The sequence below is a fragment of the Chionomys nivalis genome, chromosome 1 (genome assembly GCF_950005125.1).
Source record: "Chionomys nivalis chromosome 1, mChiNiv1.1, whole genome shotgun sequence".
Classification (NCBI taxonomy): Eukaryota; Metazoa; Chordata; class Mammalia; order Rodentia; family Cricetidae; genus Chionomys; species Chionomys nivalis.
The window spans coordinates 182,067,696-182,089,217 of NC_080086.1; positions in this window are offsets into that span (position 1 = coordinate 182,067,696).

A 21,522-nucleotide genomic window follows, 5' to 3' on the forward strand; every position below is an offset into this window, starting at 1 on the left:
ACTAAGTTTCTGGCTGAATATCTCTGCATCTGTGTCCATTAGTTACTGAATGAAGGCTCTCTGAAGACTGTTAGGGTAATTATCAATCTGATTTCAGGAAATGGCCAGTTCAGAATCCTTCCCTATTGCTAGGAGTCTTAGTTGGTGCCATCCTTGTGGATTCCTAGAAGTTTCCCTGGCACCATGTTTCTTCTTAACCCCGAAGTGACCCTCCCATTAAGATAACTCACCACGGCCAGCTGGACTGGGTCTAATAAAAAGCATGGGATAAAACCGGACTTGCTGAACATAGCGGACAATGAGGGCTGCTGAGAAGTCAAGAACAATGGCACTGGGTTTTGATCCTACTGCACTTACTGGCTTTGTGGAAGCCTAGACTGTTTGGATGCTCACCTTACTAGACCTGGAAGGAGGTGGAAGATCCTTGGACTTCCCACAAGGCAGGGAACCCTGACTGCTCTTCAGGCTGCTGTGGGAGGGGGAGTTGATTGGGGGAGGGGGGGAATGGGAGACTGTGGCGGGGAGGAGGCAGAAATCTTTAATAAATAAGTAAATAAATAAATAAATAAATAAATATCTCTTATTACTCCCCCCTTCAATCCTGCCCACAACCTGTCCAACCTGATCCCAAATGTTCCTATCCTCCCTGAATCCCTCAAATCCAGTTTACCCAAGAGATCTCTTCTCCCTCCCCTTCCCAGAGAAATATCTGGGTTCCTCTTTGTACTCTCCTTGTTACCTAGCCTCTCTGGGGCTGTGTATTCTAGACTGGTTATCATGTATTTTACAGCTAATATCCACTTATGAGTGAGTATACAGCATGTTTGTCTTTCTGAGTCTGGGTTACCTCATTCAGAATGATTTTTTTTCCTATTTCCACTCATTTGTCTGCAAATTTCATGATGGCTTATTTATTTATTTATTTATTTCAGTAGAGAAATTCTCCATTGTGTGAATGTACCACATTTTCTTTATCCATTCTTATGTTAAAGGGCATCTAAATTGTTTTCAGGTTCTGGGTATAATGAATAACACTCTTACTTCTATGAACATAATTGAGCAAGTGTCTTTGTTGACACTTACAATTTAGAATGCTTTACGTATACAACCAAGATAGGTATAACTGGGTCTTGTGGTAGATTGATTTCTGATTCTCTGAGAAACTACCATAGCAATTTCCAAAGTGGCTGTACAAGTTCACCCTCCCACCAGGAATGGAGGAGTGTTCCCTTTACTCTACCTCCTATCCTACATAAGCTGTCAACTGTGTTTTTGATCTTAGACATCCTGACAGTTGTAAAATGATATCTCAGAGTCATTTTGATTTGCACTTCCTTGATGACTAAGGATGTTACACTTTGAGTGTATCTTAGCCATTTGAGATTCCTCTGTTGAGAATTCTCTGTTTTGATTACTAACCCATTTTTAATTAGATTATTTGGTATCTTGATGTCTAGTTTCTTGAGTTCTTAATATGTTTTCTAGGTCAGCCCTCTGTCAGATATAGGTGAGTGAAGATCTTTTCCCATTCTTGGGGCTGCCAGTTTTTTATTGACCCTGTCCTTTGCCTTACAGAAGCTTTTCAGTTTCGGGAGGTTCCGTGTATTAATTGTCAATCTCAGGGTCTGCACTACCAGTGTTATATTCTGGAACTTGTCTCCTGTGCCAATTGGTTTACTGCTACTTCCCATTCTATCTTCTATCAGGTTCAATGTAACTGGGTTTATGTTGAGGTCTTTGATCCACTTGTGCTTGAGTTTTGTGCGGGGTGATAGATATGGGTCTATTTTGCAATTGTTTTCATGCCAGTATCCAATTATGACAGCACTATTTGTTGAAGATATTTTCTTTTTTTCCATTGCATTTTGGCTTCCTTATCAAAAATCACGTGTTCCTAAGTGTACTGATTTATATCAGGATCTTCAATTTTATTTCATTGATCCACATGTCTGTTTTTATGCCAATACCTATCTGTTTTTATTACCATAGTTCTATAGTAGAACTTGAAGCAAAGAATGGTGTTACCTCAAGAATTTCCTTTATTGTACAGAATTGTTTTAGCTATCCTGGGTTTTATGTTTTTCCATATGAAGTTGAGTATAGTTCTTTGTAGGTTTGTGAAGAATTGTGTTGGAATTTTGATGGGGATTGCATTGAATCTGTGCATTGCTTTTTGTCAGATTGCCATTTTTACTATGCTCACCCTATCAATCCTTGAGCATGGATGATTCTTCCATTTTCTGATATCTTCTCCAATTTATTTCTTCAAAGGCTTAAAGGTCTTGCCATACAGGTCTTTCACTTGTTTGGTTACAATAACTCAATGAAATATTATATATCTCATGGCTATTGTAAAGGATCTGGTTTCCTTGATTTCTTTTTCAACTCAATTATCATTTGTATATTGGAAGGGTAATTTTTTTTAATTACTCTTGTATCCACCCCCATTACTGAATGTGTTTACCAGTTGTAGGAATTCTCTGGTATAATTTTTGGAGTCACTTATATATGCTATCATATTATATGCAAATAGTGAAAGTTTAACTTCTTCCTTTCCAATTTGTGACCCATTGACCTTCTTTTGTCTTATCGCTCTGTCTAGAACTTCTCATACTATATTTAATTGATATTCAGAGACCAGCCTTGTCTTGTTTCTGATTTTAGTAGACTTGTTTTGTGGTACTCTCCACTTAATTTGATGCTGTCTGTCAGCTTGTTGTATATTGCTTTTAGTATGTTTAGGTATGCTCCTTGTATCCTAGTCTCTCTAAGGCCTTTATCATGAAGGGATGCTGGATTTTGTCAAAGAGTTTTTCCTCATCTAGTGAGATGATCATGTGGGTTTTTTATTTCAGTGTATTTATATTGTGGTTTACATTGATAGATTTTCATATGTTGAATTATCCTTGCATTTCTGGAATAAAGCCTATTTGACCATGGTGAATGATCTTTTTGATGTATTATTGGATTTGGTTTGCTAGTATTCAGTATTTTTGTATCAATGTTCATGAGGGAAATTGGTCTGTAATTTCCTTTTTTTACATATTTACATGGTTTGAGTATCAGGATAAATGTAAACTCATAAAAGAATATGGCAAATCTCCCAACTTTAAAAGCCAATGCCAGATGGTTTCAGCACAGAATTCTACCAGACTTTCAAAGAACAGCTAATGCCAATATTCCTCATATTGTTCCTTACAATAGAAACAGAAGGAACATTGCTAAATTCTTTTTATCATGTGTATTTTTAAATATTTGGGAAAATACAAATATTTACAGATTAATTTGAAACATGCAAAGTATGGCATATTCATTGATGACTATGACACGGGAAAGACATGATTAAAGCAGAATTGTAGAATCTAAACAGTGTAAGGTTTCAGAGAAGATCATGATTCCATAAAGGAGTTGTAACTATATACAATTTAATAATAAAAATTGAAATTAGAAAGCTTTGTTTTCTTCTGATACATTCTAAAAAGATTCTAATGTTTCTGTTTAGGAAAATCAGCTCTATGTTTTTAGGATGCTTTTGAAGTTGTTTCAGTCACTCTTCTGGGAGACAACTTTAATAGTTTTGTTTAGGTATAGAGAGAACCTTATCACTGCTAAGCACACAGACATCTTCCCCAGCAAATGGGATAAAATCTATATGCAGTACTCATAAATAGTTATTTATTCTATATATTCAGATATTAAATTCATCATTCCCAATTGGATAAATTTTGAGCCATAATTTCCTGAATGCAATATTAAATTTAAGGATTTGAAATCATACATCTACGTTTAACACACAGAATAATTACTGAAAAATACAAGGGATAAAAAGAACTATGATCAGCTCATATAACAGGGCACTGACAGTGCTAACTGTGTACATGCATCACATTGGGTTGGAAACAGTTTTTAAAAAATTAAAGCTTGGCTGCAGTCTCTGCTGTGATCTGCTGGACCTGCTCTGCCTGCGCCCTACTTCCCTTAGTCCCTGGCTCATTGGGGCATCCAGGAGTTCCTGTGTAGGTGCCGAGAAGTTTCATCGGGACGGGTGAGTGTGTGCTATCCTGGGGCGGACTGTCCCGGTAGAGAGCACAAACGCCCCTCCCCCAGCACCTGCTGTAGGGCTTTCTCTCCTACACACCCGCCCCCCCACCCCCACCCCCAAGCCTGCCTTGTCTGCAAGGTCCTTAGCTGTGGAACAGTTTCCTGCCATTTCACTAAGGCTACCAACCCAGAGCAGTGAGTCCCTGACTAGAGGGCAGGCCTCAAGGTCCCCGCCAGGGAAAGCGGGCCCCCACTGCTGGGTCTGCAGTCTCTGCTGTGATCTGCTGGACCTGCTCGGCCTGCGCCCTACTTCCCTTAGTCCCTGGCTCATTGGGGCATCCAGGAGTTCCTGTGTAGGTGCCGAGAAGTTCCATCGGGACGGGTGAGTGTGTGCTATCCTGGGGCGGACTGTCCCGGTAGAGAGCACAAACGCCCCTCCCCCAGCACCTGCTGTAGGGCTTTCTCTCCTACACACCCGCACCCACCCCCACCCCCAAGCCTGCCTTGTCTGCAAGGTCCTTAGCTGTGGAACAGTTTCCTGCCATTTCCCTAAGGCTACCAACCCAGAGCAGTGAGTCCCTGACTAGAGGGCAGGCCTCAAGGTCCCCGCCAGGGAAAGCGGGCCCCCACTGCTGGGGCTGCAGTCTCTGCTGTGATCTGCTGGACCTGCTCTGCCTGCGCCCTACTTCCCTTAGTCCCTGGCTCATTGGGGCATCCAGGAGTTCCTGTGTAGGTGCCGAGAAGTTTCATCGGGACTGGTGAGTGTGTGCTATCCTGGGGCGGACTGTCCCGGTAGAGAGCACAAACGCCCCTACACTAAGGCTACCCAACCAGAGCAGTGAGTGCCTGCCTAGCGGGCAGGCCTCAGCAACCCCCGAAAGGGAGCACAGGCACCTCCAGCTTGTACTGCAGTGTCGCCTGTGTTCTACTGGACCCCGCCCGACCCCTTGCATCCGGCCTTCTTTATGCGGGTCATTGGAATACCACGCATCCATGTTTTGGTGTTGAGGAGTTCATCTGGATGGGAACAGTTCCTGCCCCTACACTGAGGAGATACACCTAGAGAGTTAGTCGCAGCAAAGACTGGTCCAAGACATCAGGCCTCTCCTGCCTCCATTTGAAGGAAAAGATGGGCAGGCGCCAATGCAAGAATTCCCCCAACAACTTGAAAGGCAACGTGACATCACCAGGATCCAGGAATCCCGAAATGAGAAGTCTACACCCTAATTCAGAAGAATTAGAAGAATTCGACTCAAAAGTGAATTTTATGAAAATAATAGAGGACCTTAAACAGGAGGTGAAAAACTGCCACAACCAATTAGAGATTACAAACAAAAAGGTAGAGGAAATGAATAAATATCTCAAAGATACCCAAGAAAACCAAGAGAAACAAGAAAAAGCAATCAAACAGGTAAGGGAAATGGTTCAAGACTTGAAGAATGAAGTGGAAGTAATGAAGAAAACACAAACCGAGGGAAGGATGGAGATGGAAAATTTGAATAAACGAACAGGAACTACAGAGACAAGTACCACCAACAGATTACAAGAGATAGAAGCAAGAATCTCAGACACTGAAGATACCATAGAGAAAATAAACACTCTCATCAAAGAAAACAGCATAACCAACAAATTCTCATCACAAAACATTCAGGAAATCTGGGACACAATAAAAAGACCAAACCTAAGAATAATAGGGATAGAAGAAGGAGAAGAAGTACAACTCAATGGTCCAGAAAATATATTTAATAAAATTATAGAAGAAAACTTTCCCAACCTTAAGAAAGATATTCCTTTGAAGGTCCAAGAAGCATACAGAACACCAAATCGACTGGATCAAAAAAAAACATCTCCTCGTCATATAATAATCAAAACACAAAACATACAGAATAAAGAAAGAATATTAAGAGCCGCAAAGGAATAAGGTCAAGTTACCTATAAAGGTAAACCTATCAGACTTACACCTGATTTCTCTATGGAAACCATGAAAGCCAGAAGGTCCTGGATAGATATACTGCAGAAACTACGAGACCATGGATGCAAGCCCAGACTACTATACCCAGCCAAGCTTTCGTTCACTATAAATGGAGAAAACAAAGTTTTCCAGGATAAAAACAAATTTAAACAATACGTAGCTACAAATCCAGCCCTTCAGAAAGTAATTGAAGGAAAATCACAAACCAAGGAATCCAACAATGCCCACAATAACTCAGACATCTAATGACCCTTCACCAGCACAACTTGAAGAAGGGAAACACACAAACTCTACTACCAAAGGAAAGAAAGAAAGAAAGAAAGGAAAAATGACCGGAGTTAACAACCACTGGTCATTAATATCACTTAACATCAATGGACTCAACTCACCTATAAAGAGGCACAGGCTAAGAGATTGGATACGAAAACAGGATCCAACATCCTGCTGCTTACAAGAAACACACCTCAACCACAAAGACAGACATCTACTCAGAGTAAAGGGCTGGGAAAAGGTTTATCAAGCAAACGGACCTAAGAAACAAGCAGGTGTGGCCATACTAATTTCTAAGAAAGTTGACTTCAAACTAAAATCAATCAAAAGAGATGGAGATGGACATTTTTTACTCATAACAGGAACAATTCACCAGGATGAAATCTCAATCCTGAATATATATGCCCCTAATATAAAAGCACCCACTTATGTAAAAGAAACGTTAGTAAAACTCAAGGCAGTCATCAAACCACACACACTAATAGTAGGAGATTTCAACACTCCTCTCTCACCAATGGACAGGTCAATCAGACAGAAACCTAACAGAGAAATAAGAGGATTAAGGGAGGTAATGAATCAAATGGACTTAACAGACATCTATAGAACATTCCACCCAAATAGGAAAGAATATACCTTCTTCTCTGCAGCTCATGGAACCTTCTCGAAAATAGACCACATACTCGGTAACAAAGCAAACTTACACAGTTACAAAAAAATATCGGTAACCACCTGTGTCTTATCAGATCACCATGGATTAAAGTTAGAATTCAACAACAATTCTATCCCCAGAAAGCCTATGAACTCATGGAAACTGGACAGTCAACTACTGAACCACACCTGGATCAAGGAAGAAATAAAGAAAGAAATTAAAGTCTTTCTTGAATTCAATGAAAACGAAGACTCAACATACTCAAACCTATGGGACACTATGAAAGCAGTGCTAAGAGGAAAATTCATAGCATTAAGTGCCCACTTAAAGAAAACGGAGAAAGCACACGTTGGAGACTTAATAGCCCACCTGAAAGCTTTAGAAAAAAAAGAAGCAGACTCACCTAGGAGAAGTAGAAGACTGGAAATAATCAAATTGAGGGCTGAAATCAACAAAATAGAAACACAGAAAACAATCCAAAGAATCAATGAAACAAAAAGCTGGTTCATGGAGAAAATCAATAAGATTGATAAACCCCTATCCAAACTAATCAAACGGCGGAGAGAGAATACGCAAATTAACAAAATTAGAAATGAAAAGGGAGACATAACCACAGACTCAGAGGAAATTCAGAGAATCATTAGATCTTACTACAAAAACCTGTATGCCACAAAATTGGAAAATGTTATAGAAATGGACACTTTTTTAGATAAGTACCATATACCAAAGTTAAACCAGGACCAGGTGAACAATCTAAATAGACCTGTTAGTCGCGAAGAATTAGAAGTTGTTATAAAAAACCTCCCCACCAAAAAAAGCCCAGGTCCAGATGGCTTCAATGCAGAATTCTACCAGAATTTCCAAGAAGACCTAATACCTATACTCCTTAATGTATTTCACAATATTGAAACAGAGAAGTCATTGCCAAATTCCTTTTATGAAGCTGAAGTTACTCTGATACCAAAACCACACAAAGACACAACCAAGAAAGAGAACTACAGGCCAATCTCACTCATGAACATCGACGCAAAAATACTCAATAAAATACTGGCAAACCGAATCCAAGAACACATTAGAAAAATTATCCATTATGATCAAGTAGGCTTCATCCCAGAGATGCAGGGCTGGTTCAACATACGAAAATCTATCAATGTAATCCATCATATAAATAAACTGAAAGTAAAAAACCATATGATCATTTCATTAGATGCTGAAAAAGCATTTGACAAAATTCAACATCCCTTTATGATAAAGGTCTTAGAGAGATTAGGAATACAAGGGTCGTTCCTAACTATAATAAAAGCTATTTATAGCAAGCCGTCAGCTAACATCAAATTAAATGGAGAGAAACTCAAAGCTATTCCACTAAAATCAGGAACACGACAAGGTTGTCCACTCTCTCCATACCTCTTTAATATAGTGCTTGAAATTCTAGCAATAGCAATAAGACAACATAAGGGGATCAAAGGGATTCAAATCGGAAAGGAAGAAGTTAAACTTTCATTATTTGCAGACGATATGATAGTGTACATAAGCGACCCCAAAAACTCCAGCAAAGAACTCCTTCAGCTGATAAACACCTTTAGTAGCGTTGCAGGATACAAGATCAATTCCGAAAAATCAGTTGCCCTCCTATACACAAAGGATAAGGAAGCAGAGATGGAAATCAGAGAAGCATCACCATTCACGATAGCCACAAATAGCATAAAATATCTTGGGGTAACCCTAACCAAGGAAGTAAAGGATCTATTTGACAAGAACTTTAAGTCAATGAAGAAAGAAATTGAGGAGGATACCAGAAAATGGAAGGATCTCCCTTGCTCTTGGACAGGGAGGATCAACATAGTAAAAATGGCAATTCTACCAAGGGCAATTTATAGATTCAATGCAATCCCCATTAAAATCCCATCAAAATTCTTCACAGATCTCGAGAGGACAATAATCAACTTTATATGGAGAAACAAAAAACCCAGGATAGCCAAAACAATCTTATATAATAAAGGATCGTCTGGAGGCATTACCATCCCTGACCTCAAACTCTATTACAGAGCCTCAGTATTGAAAACAGCTTGGTATTGGCATAAAAACAGAGAAGTCGATCAATGGAACCGAGTAGAAGACCCTGATTTTAACCCACAAACTTATGAACACCTAATTTTTGATAAAGGAGCTAAAAGTATTCAATGGAAAAAAGAGAGCATCTTCAACAAATGGTGCTGGCAGAACTGGTTGTCAACGTGTAGAAGAATGAAAATAGATCCATATCTATCACCATGCACAAAACTCAAGTCCAAATGGATTAAAGACCTCAATATTAGTCTGAACACACTGAACCTGATAGAAGAAAAAGTTGGAAGTACTCTACAACATATGGGTACAGGAGATCACTTCCTACGTTTATCCCCAGCAGCACAGACATTAAAGACAACATTGAATAAATGGGACCTCCTGAAACTGAGTAGCTTCTGTAAAGCAAAGGACACTGTCACTAAGACAAAAAGGCAACCCACTGACTGGGAGAAGATCTTCACCAACCCTGCAACAGACAAAGGTCTGATCACCAAAATATATAAAGAACTCAAGAAACTAAACTTTAAAATGCTAATGAACCCAATAAAAAAATGGGGCACTGATCTGAACAGAGAATTCTCAACAGAAGAAATTCAAATGGCCAAAAGACACTTAAGGTCATGCTCAACCTCCTTAGCGATAAGGGAAATGCAAATTAAAACAACTTTGAGATACCATCTTACACCTGTCAGAATGGCTAAAATCAAAAACACCAATGATAGCCTTTGCTGGCGAGGTTGTGGAGAAAGAGGCACACTCATTCATTGCTGGTGGGAATGCAAACTTGTGCAACTACTCTGGAAATCAGTGTGGCGATTTCTCAGGAAATTTGGGATCAACCTACCCCAAGATCCAGTAATACCACTATTGGGAATATACCCAAGAGATGCCCCATCAAATGATAAAAGTATCTGTTCAACTATGTTCATAGCAGCATTGTTTGTAATAGCCAAAACCTGGAAACAACCTAGATGCCCTTCAATGGAGGAATGGATGAAGAAAGTGTGGAATATATACATATTAGAGTACTACTCAGCAGTAAAAAACAGTGACTTCTCGAATTTTGCGTGCAAATGGATGGAAATAGAAAACATTATCCTGAGTGAGGTATCCCAGACCCAAAAAGAGGAACATGGGATGTACTCACTCATAATCGGTTTCTAGCCATAAATAAAAGACATTAAGCATATAATTTGTGATCCTATAGAAGTTAAATAAGAAAGTGAACCCAAAGAAAATCATATAGTCATCCGCATGGAGAGGGGGAAGTAGACAAGATTGCAGGGCAAAAACTGGGAACTTGCGGGTGAGGTGGCATGGGGCAAAGGGAAAATGGGATGAGAAACATGAGAAGGGGAGGATGGGAGGAGCTCGGGGGATTGGGATGGTTGGGATATAGGAAGGATTGATACGGGAGCAGCGAAGTATATACCCTATCTAAGGGAGCCATCTTAGGGTTGGCAAGAGACTTGACTCTTGAGGGGTTCGCAGGTGTCCAGGAATATGTCCCCAGCTGGTACCTTGGGCAACTAAGGAGAGGGAACCTGAAATGACCCTATCCTTTACTGATGAATATCTTGCATATCTCCTTAGAACCTTCATCTGGCGATGGATTGAGGTAGAGACAGAGTCTCAATTTGGAGCAACGGTCTGAGCTCTTAAGGTCCAAATGAGGAGCAGAAGGAGGGAGAACATGAGCAAAAAATCAGGACCACGAGGGATGCACCCACCCACTGTGACAGTGGAACTGATTTATTGGGAGCCCACCAAGGCCAGCTGGTCTGGGACTGAATAAGCATGGGTTGATTCCGGACTCTCTGAGCATGGCGGACAATGAAGGCAGATGAGAAGCCAAGGACAATGGCACTAGGTTTCGATCCTAATACATGAACCGGCTTTGTGTGAGCTTAGCCTGTTTAGATGCTCACCTTCCTGGAAGTAGACAGAAGACCTTCGTCTTCCTGCAGGGCAGAGAATTTGGACTGCTCTTCAGTATCAAGAGGGAGGGGGAATGGTGTGGGGGGAGGAGAAGAGGAGTGGGGATAGGGGGAGGGAAGTGGGGGGAGGGGGCAATATTTGGGAGGAGGGGAGGGAAATGGGAAACGGGGAGCAGGTGGAAATTTTAATTAAAAAAAAAAATTAAAGCTTTGAATATTTATTCATGTTAATATATGACAACCAAGACAACTAGAAAGGTAGAACAAACATGTATTTTACAAGACTATTCCCTTTGGTAAAGTATTAGAGGGCAAATCATAGTTTAGTCACTAGAAATTCTTTAAATTGTTGTGAATTAAGGGCTATACTATTTTACAAATTACATGGACAAATCTTATTGTTTTTCTTTGATTGAGAAAGTAGTTTTGCTCAGAATAGGTGTTTTTTTATGTTGTTGAAGTTGCTTTAACAATTTACTGCCTATGAAGGAAAGTTACTGCCATCATAGTATTTTAAATGTTGGGTTTACATTTCTTAGAGTTTAGCTAACACACTTGTTATTAGAAAAATAACATTTAAAAAATACCACTCTGATGGAGGAAGGTCATTGGTTAAATAATAAAGAAACTGCCTAGGCCCATTTGATAGGCCAACCCTTAGGTGGGTGGAGTAAACAGACAGGATGCTGGGAGAAAGAAGCCGAGTAAGGAGTCGCCATGATTCTCCCACTCCAGACAGACGCAGGTTAAGATCTTTCCTGGTAAGCCAGCTCGTGGGCTACACAGAATATTAGAAATGGGTTAGATCAATATGTAAGAGCTAGCCAATAAGAGGCCGGAACTAATGGGCCAGGCAGTGTTTAAAAGAATACAGTTTCCATGTAATTATTTAGGGGCATAAGCTAAGCCATGCGGGCGGCCGGGTGCCGGGGACGCATCCCCGCCGCTCATATTACAACACCACTCTATTAAACATTTGACTGGTAACAATATTTTTATTAATATAGTGACATGATAATTGAAAAGTGAAATCAGACCTCATGTGATAACATGGTTTATTTTAATTCCATTTGATGTGCTCATACTTCTTAAATTTCTATTTTATATACTCATATATCTTAATTTGAAGCACTTTTTCTGGTTAAAAATATATTTTCTTACAAAGAATATTCTTGAGTTTTTTATGACAACTTATTGGGAAGCTTGCTGATGACTTAATTCAATTGTTCTTGAAAACAATAGATGACATATTTAATTTGTGTTGGTATTAATTTCTTATTCTAAAGTTGTCTATTAATCCTTAATATGAAAATAAATGTGGCTGATGTGTTCAGAATGAGTTATTTTTTCAAGCAAAGGATGCAATTGTATCCCACCATGTAGCGATGGTAAGATTTATGAATCTACCGACAGTCCCCAAGCCTCAGTTGATTTATGTCTCAAAGCTTTCCAATGTTTTGAAACAATCAAATTGACAGTTATAGTACTTAAATGAAACGACTAGCTTATTGCTACACAGCCATTATACTACCATTAATTCTTAATCACTTGTAATGGCAACTAAACATGTTTTGATCGTTAAGATACTACATTTTAGGAATGATTGTTCTAAGGACTGATTTCTGAAACACTGCCATCTTGTGGCACTGTTTATGATAGGAACTGATAAAAACAAAAACTGATCTAATGAGATTAGTAGGTAAACAAAAATGATTGCCATGGAAACCTATAGAACAAAAATAGCCTATAACTTAATTAAGAAGCATCACTTTTCTGTTCATCCAGACTAATGTAGTATCATAAACAGAAGGTATAATATATTCTAATTGCCTACATGTTTATTATGAGGAAATAATTAAGGGAGAAATTTAGTCAATACTAGCTAATACTCTCCAAAGGGGAAAAGGCTTAAGTTTTAATAAACCTGAAGTACTTCTATAGAGAAATTCTGTATTAGGCTTGTTCAATATAAGCTTTATTTAAATCTTAGCAAACACACATACTCATTGACTGTCCTTGGCTTTAGATTGAACAGGATCTCAATTGCAGCATGATTTGAGCTATAAGTAATGTGGTATTACAGTGGCATGATTGAGTTGTTTGATAATTCAGGATCTTCTAATAACCCCACTCTCTCTTCTGATTAATTCATACATATAAATAATATGTATATACAGAGTTAGCTTGAACTCTATTTTGTGACTGACAAGATTATTTCATTGAATTTCTGTACTTAGAAGCAAGTAAAACTTCAAATTAAGCCTTTTTCCCAAAGGATATTTAAGTATTTGCCATTGTTAAGACAAATAAAGAATATTTGATATGATCTAAAAATATCTCAAAATTGTTTATATGGTACTGGCAAAAATCACAGTGTCTACTTGAAACTGTAGGTTTAGGGATGTTCAGTTGATACATTCTGTTATTTTAAGGTTTATGTCGTAAAGAGTCAGAAATTACACAACCATTATATGAAGATATTCTCAAAATTTAACCCACTTGAAAAACAGCTACATGGTCTTTTGTACTAAGAAGTTCCCTGGTAATGCACTAGGGGCATTTGATAGATCACAGACATAAAAAGAATATTTGTACACTCTCTTAAGATTTGTTTAGGCCTATCTTGTAGCTGAAACACAAGGAAGCAGTACAAAGTAATCCTGAGTAAAATGCCCCCAAGCTTTGAGTACTGAAATAGTTTTCATAAAATAAAAGGAAAACTCCTTATGCGGCAACCTTGCTCTTGCTCTCAAGACAGGCTTTTATTTTCTGTGGGGGAATTAGTGTGAGTACTATCAATGAACTCAGCCTCGTAAGAATCCTTCCTTACTACTTTGCTAAATGCTTTTTGTTTCTGTACATATAAGTCCAAAATTCAAGTGCTTTTACTTTTACTGTGGACTCAGAGACAAACTTCTCTATTTTCTTTTGGCATTGAATCTTTGATGCTGTGATGGCATCATCAATATTAGTGGCCTTCCTCAGCATGTCTTCAAATGCTGAATACAGAATTAACCAATGTTTAAAGTAGGAAGCATAATATAATATATTTGAGTAAGAAACAATGCTGGTATGGTAAGATAAAATACTTTTATAAGTGATATATTCCTTTCCCTTTGATCATTATTGCTCTAATTTCATTTTTAAAATCCATTTGATTATGATCCAAAATGTGAAAAATAGTGTTTAGAGTTAGAAACTCAATCATGTTCAGAATAAAGATGTTAATGTATACGCTATTTGTAAAAAGATGGTATTATTTTCCATAAAAGATGCAACAATATTCAACTCCAAGCACCACTTACACATGAACAGAATTCATAACTAATAAAGTCATGTGCAAATGTGCTCTGCTATGTCTTTGTATTCAGTAGTCTAAAGATATTCTCTCGGAAAGACCATAGGTATGAATGTGATATTATGAATCCATAATGCAATGAATTAAGAAGCTCAGATTTGTGGAGAACATGCAATTCTAAAACATTTTAGACATTTTCAGTATACACATATGTACATGTATAGATATATGTATGTGTATTATATATACTATACAGGTGCAAACATATTCTGACATATATACATATATATGTATATATACAAAGAATCTATTTTATTCAGCTAAAGTGGCTCTGAAGAAACAAAAACAAGATGTTTAAAAGCAACAAACATTTCAATATATCACTAAAAATATAAAGAGCACTTTTAAGTTTGTGCATCTCATACACTATTGCTTTAGAATGAAAAAACATTGATGGATTGGTCAATGAATAATGTTGACTTCTCTTTCTTGTGTGAATAATCCAGTAGTTGGAGAGGTGCAATTCTAGTGATTATTCGTTCTTAGAACAAATATTGTGATCTGAAGTTGTCCATTGAAGACTACTCATGCAGGTACAAAGTGATTCTTGATAAGTAATCAGAGAATATTAGCTCATTATTCATAAACTCAAACTCCTAAAATAATACAAAAATGTTTTGAGATTAGGAGAAAGTAATTTAGAGCACAGTGTGTTTATTCTTGCATGCATTACAGGTAGGTCTCTATAGTTCCACGGTGTATTTATTCTTGCATGCGGGACAGGTAGGTCTCTATAGTTCCACGGTGTATTTATTCTTGCATGCGGGACAGGTAGGTCTCTGAGAGTTCCACAGTGTCTTTATTCTTGCATGCGATACAACTAGGTCTCAGAGTTCCAATTTAAAGTTACAGATACTATTCAATGGAAAAAGCTAGTTGAAAATGGGAGGTTTGTCAAAAAACTATTAAAATCATCTGAAATCCATCCTTTCAAAAGAATGATGGCATTCAAAAACAAGACATTAGGTCAACTTTAGTGTGTTTTTTCAGCATGTTCATCATCCTTGATACTATAGCCTAGTTTCATGTTTTCACAATTTAGTCTTCAGTTTCCTCTATGGGCAGGATAGGAGTATGCACATAGCAAGAACAGCCTCTAACTAGCTTATGGCACAAGATAACTCTTAATGTCCTGACTTTCAAATATAGTGAATGGACCAATTTTTCTAATTCAAAGAGCATAAGGAAAAAGTAGAAATACATCTATGGGACTTAGCTTTTCATGGACATTTTCATCTTATTATTTTAAAGTTGCTTAAAAATGAGCATGGAAAATTTTCTACATTTTACAATATCATCTACTTTATTTAACCCCAAACTTGTCTAAGAACAGAAAGAAAGAAGATAGGTAAAACAACTATTGATCTTCAATGTTCAATATCACATTATTTTTTACAACATTCTAAATTGTCTCTAATGTCATATATTTCTTATAATTGAAACACACTATTTCTGATTAAAACTTAATTTTTTAATTCTCTTTAACTGTGTTAAATTAATTTATTTCAGCAAATCAAAACACTCTTCCATAATATCTTAAGCTCCAAATTATTATCACTTACACTCCTTTAGATTGTAAGACCTAGTATTCTAATATCTAATAATAATAATAATATTAACAATAGAAGCCCCTTCCCTCAGTTACTTGTCCTTCAAATACTTCATGTAACTCTAGTAGAGATATAGACAGATGTTGTGGTACAGGCAAAACTGCTTACAAAGTTGTGACTGCTATCAATAAGAATGTGTGTTCCTGGCTTTGTGTCCATTTGGAATCAATATTTCTCATTTACATTTACAGAATTTTTAGATGTTAGTGTCTACATTTTTCCTTTTATGACCTTCCATTTTTCTTTTCAAATTTTGCATTTCTTTTGACTATAAATCTTTTTATGCTATCTGTTTATATTTTGCCATTTTTATCTTTTTGTTTATTCAACCTAAAAGTAAGTCATTAAAAATCAAAATTATTCATCCACTCTATGATGACTTTGCATCATCTAGTATACATTTGATATTACTAATGACCAATCCTAGGCTTTATTTTATGTTCTTCATATAAACCGTTTTCTGTTTATTGTTAACAAGTTAGTCTTAATCTACAACTGTCTATTCATTTTTGTTAATAAGAATAACTTCTTAGTAATTAAGATTAACATTGTAATTCAATTAGTTCACAAAATTTTAATCATATATTCAATGGATTATCACACTTCCTGTTTTGTCTTTTTTGCTCATTCATACTTGATTTATGGCACGATATATGAGCACTGGGAACAAGGGTTGATTTCTTTGCTCATTTTCTATTTCTGTCCCTCTTTCTCCTCACTTTACTGATTGTTTTGTCCTTTTTCTTTCCCATAAAGATTTTCCTTGATATGGAACAATTAAAGACCAATTTTACTGCTGCAAGGGGTGGTCTTACCTGTGGACTCACTAGAGATTACTCTGGGCTCCAGACACTGTTTAGCAATTGCACAGACAGAAACAATGATTAGGGCCTATTACATAATTACAAAGCTGTAGTTTCCAGCAGGGCTCCAGGGGATCAGGCAAGGCTTTGAATATTTAAGAAAACTGTGGCATGGGAGGGGCAAGCTCTGTGTCTGCCTTGAGCAACTTGGACATCAGGGACAGAGTTTAAACATCTTGTGGCTACATCTCCAGATCATTCTTTACCTGACCAGGAGATTTCTGAAGGATCTTCTGGCAAACTTGTCCTAGAGGCCAGCTCTTCTTACTTTCTAAGGCGCTCTGGTCGTCTAGGGGCACTAGCCTTGATCTGCCCAGTGCAGAATCTCACCATCGGGTCAGCAATGAAAATATCATGAATCCCTAGAGTGACTCACACCTCAACCGTTGAACTGTGCCAGCTTATGCTCCTACAGATGCTTGGTCACAGAGGCGATTTGGTTCACTTTGAGGAGGCTGTGAAGGACTTCCTGCCCGCAGTCTTGGCAATTCTAGTAGGGTTAGTTAAGTCATCCTGAACCACCTGTACTGGCTGTGAACTTCTGCCAGGCTTGCTAGGATTGTCAAAGCATCTGAGAAACCTCTTTCTTTCCTGTGCAACTATCCGAAGGCCAGAGATTCACCATGTCTGTCTTAAGATCCATGTCAGAGAGATCTGTAACTCTTGTGGAATTCCCACTGTTGAGGTTGATCTCTACACCTTAAAAGGACTCTTCTGACCTGCGGTGCCCAGCAGTGCCTCCACTGATGTCTATGAAGTCCTGGATAAAACATACTACATGGAAAAGCCTGCCTCAAAGGCTGTTGAGCACATGAATAAAGCTATGGCACCCTTTATGGTTAGCAAGAAACTGAATGTTGTGGAGCAACATTCTGATGGTCTAGATGGATGGAACTGAAAATAAATCTAAATTTGGTGCAAATGCCATTCTGCAAGTCTCACTAGCTGTCTGCAGAGCTTGTGCCATGGAAAAGGGAAGCCCCTTTACCATCACACCTCTGAGTTGGCTAATAACCCTGAAGTCATCCTGCAGCACCGTCTTTTAATGTGATTAAGGGTGATTCTCAAGCTGGCAACAAGCTAGCTATGCAAGAGTCCAAGATCCTCCCTGCAGTGGTGTCCAGTTTCCCAGAAGCCATGGTTATTGGAGCAGAGGTTTACCAGAGCCTGAAGAAAGTCATCAAGGAGAAATACAGGAAGAATGCCACCAATGTGAGTAAAGAGGATGTTAAGTTTGCACCTAACACCCTGGAAAACAAGGACCTGACCAGCTGGTTGACTTGCATATGTCCTTCATTTGGGAGTATGCACTGCTGCCTATTAAACACCCCTTTGACCATCCTTTTGGGATGGAGGGTTGCAAGGGTGGAAAGACTCAGAAATGACTAGAACTGGGGTGCATGATATGAAATTACTAAAAAAACAAATACAAAATTACATAAAAAGTGAAAAAAGAGTTAAAATGGAGTAGAAGAATTTAATTTTTTTCATATTTTATTTTTTTATTAATTAATTAATTTATTTAATTATTAAAGATTTCTGCCTCTTCCCCGCCACCACCTCCCATTCCCCCCCTCCCCCAATCAAGTCTTCCTCCCTTCTCAGCCCAAAGAGCAAGCAGGTTTCCCTGCCCTGTGGGAGGTTCAAGGACCACCCTCCTTCATCCAGGTCTATTAAGGTGAGCATCCAAACTACCTAGGCTCCCACAAAGCCATTACGTGCAATAGGATCAAGAACCCATTGCCATTGTTCTTCAGTTCTCAGTAGTCCTCATTGTCCGTTATGTTCAGCGACACCGGTTTTGTCCCATGCTTTTTCAGACCCTGGCCAGCTGGCCTTGGTGAGTTCCCGATAGAACATCCCCATTGCCTCAGTGTGTGGGTGCACCCCTCGCGGTCCTGATTTCCTTGCTCGTGCTCTCTCTCCTTCTGCTCCTCCTTTGGATCGTTTAAAAAGTAGTTTGACATTTGTTCTGAAATGTTGTTTTGATTTTATCGCAATACCAGGTGCATGAGAAGAAGAGACAATTCTGCCAAGACTAATAATACAGAAAAGCCATGAAGTGAAGGATGGTTATTGGCCATCTCGGTCATCTATGCTAGCCCCAGGTGGTTGTGGGTATTCTTCTTCTCCCTGGTTGAGCAGTCACAGGAAACCTTCCCATAGTATGCACTGCTGTTGCATCAGATTATCATTGTGTTAAAGTTCCCCATTCTGTCAAGTCTGCTTAAGTTTCACCCAGTGCTTCTCTCTGCCTTCCAGAGGACCCAACCTGCCAAGAAAGTGTTCAGTCCTTACAAAAATGAGCTCACTGCTTTGTGCTCATGGTGGCTTTGTAGCACTCCTTTAGGACAGAGCATTCGGTGTGAATTTGCATTCGCAACTTCATTGACAGGTATTTAAATAATGCTAAATTCTCTTAAAGTTTACTATTCATTTACGTGTGTGCTTGTGTTTGTGTGTGTGTAGTGTATAGGTAAAAGAACAACTGTGGTTGTCAGTTCTATTTTTTGCCTGTGTGAGTCCTGGATTCAAACAAAGATCATCAAACATAGAAGTAAATATACTTACCTGATGAGATTTGTTACTCTTGGTTCATTTACAATCTTGGTTCATTTTCATTACAAAATCTCCTTAGTTATTAGCTATTTAAAAATTAACATCACTAAAAAATGGAACCTGGTTTTTATGGTTATACAAATCTAATTCCATTTAATCATATTTAGGAAATAGTAAGTATATTACTTACTAAATAAAGCTCACAAAATTAAATTATTCTGTGGTCTAAATTCTCCAGTAAGAAATAAATTTTATTCAGAACAAATCAGATGTACACCTTTGTTTTGTATCCTTACTAATAAGTAACTTTTAATAGGTTTCCCAGTAGCAATTCTTTGTAGATATTTCTCAGCATGAAGTTTTACTTAATGATGTAGAGATAGCAAGTGAAATTCTTCACATATATGGTAAGTAAATCTTTAGAAAAAAGTATATACTGTGTATTTGAAGAAATCATTTGTTGTATTAGTTATTTTCATTATTGCTTTGACAAAATATTTAATCAAAGCAACTTAATGGGGAAAAGGGATTATAATGGCTCCTCATTTCAGGGCTTCCCAGTTCATCAATCGAGGTCAAGACTTACAATCAGGATCTGAGTCAGCTGATGGATGACATTACATCTTCAGTCAGGAGTCAGGGAGTGATGCGTACTTGTCTCCATCCCATCCTCTCTTTCTAATGCAGTCTAGGACCTAAGCCCCGGAACTGGCACTTCCTGCTTTTAGGCCTGGTCATCTCACCTCCATTAACAAAATCCATCTAATACCTCTGGTCAAGAGACCTGTCTCACTGCTCTTGTCAAGGTGACAAAGTTAACCAAGACCAGCATTCACCCTGCTGTGAATTTTCATATTCAAAAGAGTCATAAAAAATAATTATAACTATTTCTTCATTCATTAGGTAAACCTGTGTTTGCTATGGTTTATGATAAATGGTCTCAAGTTGTGGAGATTGATCTATTCATTCTTGTATTTATCTGAATGGTTTTTGAATAAAAAATAGTTTCCAGAATAAAATCCCTGCTTTCATCACATATTGACAGCCTTTCCCACTGAAAACAACAACCTTATAATGTCCTCATAAACAACATGATGTCCAAGATTCAGTCAAATAAAATATCTATATAATATAAATAAAGTGTTAATTTCAGTTAAATCTTTAATTGTTATGGTGATAAATTATTGTATACAAGCTGTGTGTCTATGCCTCTGTGTGTATGTGTGTGTAAGTGCTCAAAATGCAAATAATTAAATTTATATTCTCTGTGTCTTTCTTTTGCAAAAAAGGCATCTAACACAAGCAAGTCATTTAAATTCTTTGGATTTCTCATCCCAGAATACTGTATTCTTTCAAACTACTTCTTATTTAACTAAAATCCCAGGGGCTAGAAGGCTGCCAAGAAGTATAGTATTTCTGGCTCGAAGAACAAGGACAATTCCCCCAAGTATGGAATGTATTGAAAGTTGTTTATTATAAACACGAAGATGCTGAAACTCTATTCACTGTAAGACAAATTGAAATCCAGTGCACTTGAAGGTAAGCATTGCAGAAGCAGCTGCACCAACAAGCTTGTTGGAGTTGGCAGTTTTAATGAGAACATTATGAAAAAGTTGAATTTTGCTATTTTCTATTGGCTGTCAACAGCATCTATTCACCAGTATTTTCTGTTATAGTAGAAAAGTTAATCATCTGGATTCATTGAGCATTCCAATAAGCATATCATTATCATATAAATATACTCTGTACTGAGAAAACCTTCTGTGTTGTAACTAGACAGTGCATGATCTTGCAAGGTCACTGAATCTATATAAATCAGGATTTTGAAAAGGCCTAGTTTATGGCAGTTTATTGTTGAAGAGAGCTGTGAAGCATTGGGAGAAGACAGTGATAATGTGCTTCTCCTTAGAAACCTCAGTGACTAAAGAAATTAATCACAAAAAGTGACAATTGCACACAAAATTATTCTGCAGTTGTTTAATTTCTTAGCTGTTTGCTCATGGCAGGGTATGCATTACACACAGGCTAGACCTGTGGCAGAATTCATTATCTTGTTTCCCAAAGGTGTGCAGATGTAACTAAACTTCAAATAAAGCTAAACCTGTGCTCAAACAATAGTTAAGGTCAGAGTTCTGGAGCTTTCAACATCCCTGTTCTCTGGCCTCTCCCCTCAGCATCTATCTAACCTCTGTT